The sequence below is a fragment of the Ovis canadensis genome, chromosome 2, assembly GCF_042477335.2.
Source record: "Ovis canadensis isolate MfBH-ARS-UI-01 breed Bighorn chromosome 2, ARS-UI_OviCan_v2, whole genome shotgun sequence".
In the NCBI taxonomy this organism is placed as follows: Eukaryota; Metazoa; Chordata; class Mammalia; order Artiodactyla; family Bovidae; genus Ovis; species Ovis canadensis.
In genome coordinates this window covers 230512951-230518511 of record NC_091246.1, presented here as the reverse complement: position 1 = coordinate 230518511, position 5561 = coordinate 230512951, and positions in this window count along the sequence as shown.

The window sequence follows — 5561 nt, the reverse complement described above, 5'->3', positions numbered from 1 at the left end:
AGGTGGATCCTCTACCACAGAGCCACGAGGGAAGCCCTAAATAATTTTAAATAGAGGAATTTTAATAAACACATAATAGTCCATCATAGGATTGTACCTTTATTTTAATCTATACCCCAGTGTTGGGCACAAGATTTCTTCCATGAGCCTTGTTACATTCCCATCTGCAGACAGGCCCCGTTTGTGTGTATCTCTGCCGTGTGACCATGTCTACTTTATTTAATATCCCTGAGTCTCAGTTTTTCTCAGCTTCAAGATTGTGTGTGCACGTGGGGCACTGGTGTGTGAAGTACCCAAACAAGAGGTGAAGGGATTGCTGTGGACCAAGTGCTCAGGGAAAACAAAGATTTTAGATTTGACGTAGCTCAGCTCAAGGAGCCCAGTTCCTGGTGAGAGGATCTCAGTCCACACTGCAGTTCGCAAGAGGCACATCTGCCTGGCGACTTTTGCAAACGAACAACTACATGAAGTGGGACGGAGAAGAGGGGCCTGGGGTTGCAGTCATTCGACTGCCTCCTGAGAGGGGCTGAGGGAGACACTCCATCCACTGGTGCTCTGCTCAACAGCAGAACTGGCAAGCCATTCCCAGGGCTGTCAAAACCGGAAGAAAGAGCATGGGAAGATGGCGGTGCAGCCTCATGAACCGGAAGAAAGAGCATGGGAAGATGACGGTGCAGCCTCGTGGGACGGGAGAAGCCGCAGAAGCAAACCCCCCACCACCACCACTCCCCCAAGCAGAGGGGGAGGGCATCGTGGGGACGTCTGCGCCATGAACCCAGAGAAGTCTGTCTGTGGTCCCAAGGACGTGCCATCTCTTTCCTCCCCCATCTCTCCATCGAGGTGAGAGCGTGCATGTGTGCTCAGCCGCTTCAGTCGTGACTGACCCTTTAAGACCCGGTGGACTGTAGCCCACCAGGCTCCTCTGTCCATGGGATTCTCCAGGCAAGAACACTGGAGTCGGTTGCCATGTCCTCCAGGTGATCTTCCCGACCACGGGACGGGATCAAACCTGCGTCTCTTGTGTCTCCTGCCTTGGCAAGCAGGTTCTTTACCATTAGCACCACCTGGGAAGCCCGTCAAGGTGAAAGAGCCCCATAGAAAGACAGGGCAGAAACAGGAGGGGAGCCTTCTGGGACTCCAATGGGTGTCTGCCCCTGTATCAAGAGGCTCTGGGTGAAGTGCCCAGGGGAGAGGCGGCAGGTGTCTGAGGTCTCCTTCAGAAACTGAAGCCACAGAGTTTAGAAAACCAACAGCCAGACTGTTTGCACTGATGCCATACTAACAAAGGAAGTCCTAGAGGGTCCACAGTGCAAATTCTGTCCCCTTTCTTGAGAAAGAATTTAAAATTCCAGGATGGAGGCAGGAGGGAGCAAAAGAAGCCCTCAGAGAGGCTATAAATGGGCGTGGGACATCTTTATGAGGTCAGAGAAACACTCTATAACTGGCTTGTGGTGGTGGTTGCCCAACTCTATAAATTGACTAAATATCATTGAATTACACACTTAAAATGGGTGAATTTTATGGTATATAAATTATACCTCAATAAAGTTGTTTTTTTTTTTAAGAAAAAGGAAACTAGTGGATGGAAAATTTTAATGGAAAATGTGGCTCTCATCATCAGATGCAAACCAAAATAGAAACTACTAGAATGACTTGCATGTCAGGAACAAGATAGCTAGATTGCCCACTCTCAACCAAAGTTAACAAAGCTCCATTCTAAGGGTATTGTCAGTTTCCTGTCTGCACATAGCCAATGTGTGGTACCCAAGGACCATCATCAGTTTCAACATCATAGGCAGCCAAGTGACCAGTAGTCGTGGGTGTCTTGCTACAGTGCCTGTGTCCACCATTCTCTCTGCCTCTGGAAATAGACTTTCCTGCTGCCCAGAGTCCCCCGAGTCTGCAGGAGATGGGCTGTGTCTCTGCCCCATCAGGAAAATGAGAAGCCGCAGTTGATGACCATCCACATGCATGGTGGACAGCATCACGGGGCTGCTGATTCGTGGGAGGAGAAGGGATGGCAGACGGTTGCAGACAGAAGCATCAGTTATCCCCACGCAGCCCTTCCCATAAATGTTGCAGAGGAGGGAAGGCAAGATCCACGACAGCAAGGCTGCCTCAAGTTCTACAGAAAATACCTATGTCCTCCTCTTCTGCTTGATTCATGAAACAGTATTGGGCTTTCTGTTATTATTAGCCTATTTCCTAGGAAACAGAATGACTCAAAAGGCATATGAAATTATGATTTATAATCAGGGGAAAAGAGAGGGATGGATGGAGGAAACACTTGACCAAAGATCCTAATCCAACACAGGGTCCATAGTGGCTGACTTCTTTCCCCTTGTTTCCTGCATTTTAGCCCAAATTAAAGACTAAGTGATGAACGCAGATCTGTAGAAAACACTTACTCAGAATCTCTTACGAGAAAGACATAGTACACTAGACTTGGGGGATATAAAGAAATCACTACCCTCCAGAATTTAAATTTACCAGAGGAGTTAGGTTACATACAGTTGAAATGAAATACCTGCAAAAATTCTAAGGTTTGATCTAGCCAGTCCACTATTAGGGAGCTATCCTATAGATGAGTTTTCATTTAGGCACAAAATATTAGTAAATATTGTCTATTGTCACAGTGATCCTAGTAGTAAAAACTGAAATAACCTAGATGCCTGGCAATAAAAAATAATTAAATACATAACAATACATTCATGCTATGGAATACCATGAAGCCACAAGAAGATCAAATTATTAATTACTTAGGTAAACTTATGCATGGGTTTCCCTGGTGGTTTAGCGGTAAAGAATTCACCTTCCAATTCAGGACACCATTTGCAATGCAAGAGATGTGGGTTATATCCCTGGGTCTGAGAGAGTCATTTCCTAGGCAGGTTGATAAGAAGTCTAGGGGTCCCCAAGGAGAGAGGGGTCTGGAATTCTCAAGGAGGAAGAAAGGACAAACTTTTTCTCCTTCTCTACATTCCTTAGGATTATATAACAATGTATTCTGCCTAAGGACAGTCTCTGGATTAAACCTTCTGGCTAATTCTGTTATCTTAAAACGTAAATTATGGGAGTAGGCCTGGTGAGGTCTTTACAACCTCCAGACATTCTTTGGATTCATTGGAGAGTATATAACTTCATTGCTAACACTAACAAGGGGGCACTCTTTCTGCCCCCTTCTGATGTCTACGTCAGAAGCTTTCTGTATCTCCTTTATCCTTTAATAAAACTTTATTACACAAAAGCTCTGAGCAATCAAGCCTCGTCTCTGGCCCCGGATTGAATTCTCCTCTGGGGGCCAAGAATCCCAGCGTCATGATTCAACAACAACCTTTCAGGTCTGTAAGATCCCCTGGAGTTGTTTGGTTGCTAAATTTTGTCCAACTCTTTGCAATCTCATGAACTGCAGCATGCCAGGCTTCTCTGTTTTTCACTATCTCCTGGAATTTGCTCAAACTCATGTCCATTGAGCTAGTGATGCTATGCAACCATCTCATCCTCTGTTGCCCCCTTCTCCTCTTGCCCTCAATCTTTCTCAGCCTCAGGGTCTTTTCCCATTAGTCGGTTGATTTCCATCAGAATATTTCCCACCAAAATATTGTAGCTTCAGCTTCAGCATCAATCCTTCCAATGAATATTCAGGGCTGATTTCCTTTAGGACTGACTGGTTTGATCTCTTTGCTACCCAAGGGATTGTCAAGAATCTTCTCCAGCACCACAGTTCAAAACCATCAATTCTTTGGCACTCAGTCTTCTTTATGGTCCAACTCTCACATCCATACATGACCACTGGAAAAACCGTAGCTTTGACTAGATGGACCTTTGCTGGCAAAGTGATGTCTCTGCTTTTTAGTATGCTGTCTAGGTTTGTCCTAGCTTTTCTTCCAAGGATCAAGTGTCTTTTAATTTCATGGCTGCTGTGACTGTTGGCATTGACTTGGGAGCCCAAGAAAATGAAATTTGACACTGTTTCCATTTTTTCCCCTTCTATTTGCCATGAAGTGATGGGACCAGATGCCATGATCTTAACTTTTTGACTGTTGAGTTTTAAGCCAGCTTTTTCATTCTCCTCTTTCACCTTCATCAAGAGGCTCTTTAGTTCCTCTTCACTTTCTGCCATAAGGGTAGTGTCATCTGCATATCTGAGGTTATTGATTTTTCTCCCAGCAATCTTGATTCCAGCTTGTGCTTCATCCAGCCCAGAATTTCACAAGATATATGCTACATATAAGTTAAATAAGCAGGGTGACAAAATACAGCCTTGACATACTCCTTTCCCAATTTGAAACCAACCCATTGTCCCATGTCCAGTTCTGTTACTTCTTAACCTGCATACAGGTTTCTCAGAAGAAAGGTAATGTTGTCTGGCATTCCCATCTCATTAAGAATATTCCACAGTTTGTTGTGATCCACACAGTCAAAGGTTTTAGCATAGTCAATGAAACGGAAGTATATGATTTTTTGGAATTTTCTTGCTTTTTCTATGATCCAGCATATGTTGGCAATTTGATCTCTGGTTCCTCTGCCTTTACTAAATCCAGCCTGTACATCTGGAAGTTCTCAGTTCACGTACTGCTGAAGCCTAGCTTGAAGGATTTTGAGCATAATCTTGCTGGCGTGTGAAATGAGTACAATTGTGCGGTAGTTTGAGCATTCTTTGGCATTGCCTTTCTTTGCAACTGGAATGAAAACTGACCTTTTCCAGACCTGTGGCCACTGCTGTTTCCAAACTTGCTGGAATAATGAGTGCAGCACTTTAACAGCCTCATCTTTTAAGATTTAAAATAGCTCAGTTGGAATTTCATCATCTCCACCAGCTTTGTTCATAGAACTGCTTCCTAAGGCCCACTTGACTTCACACTCCCGGATGTCTGGCTCTAGGTGAGTAACTACATCTTTGTGGTTATCTGGGTCATTAAGATCTTTTTTTGTAGTTCTGTGTATTCTTGCCACCTTTTCTTAATCTCTTGTGCTTCTGTTAGGTCCTTGCCAGTTTTGTCCTTTATTGTGGCCATCTTTGTATGAAATATTCCCTTGATATATCTAATTTTCTTAAAGAGATCGCTAGTCTTTCCCATTCTATTGTTTTCCTTTATTTCTTTGCTTTGTTCACTTAAGGCTTTCTTATCTCTCCTTGCTCTTCCTTGGAACTCTGCTTTCAGTTGGGTATATCTTTCCTTTTCTCCTTTGCCTTTCACTTATCTCGGCTATTTGTAAGGCTTCCTCATACAATCACTTTGCCTTCTTGCATTTCTTTTCCTTGGGGATGGTTTTGGTCACCACCTCTTGTACAATGTTACGAACCTCTGTCCATAGTTCTTTCTGCACTCTGTCTACCAGATCTAGTCCCTAGAATCTATTTGTCACCTCCACTGTATAAAGGATTTGATTTAGGTTATACGTGAGTGGCCTAGTGGTTTTCCGTACTTTCTTCAATTTGAGCCTGAATTTTGTAATAAGGAGCTGATTATCTGAGCCACAGTCAGCTCCAGGTCTTGTTTTTGCTGATTGTATAGAACTTCTCCATCTTCAGCTGCAAATAATATAATCAATCTGAT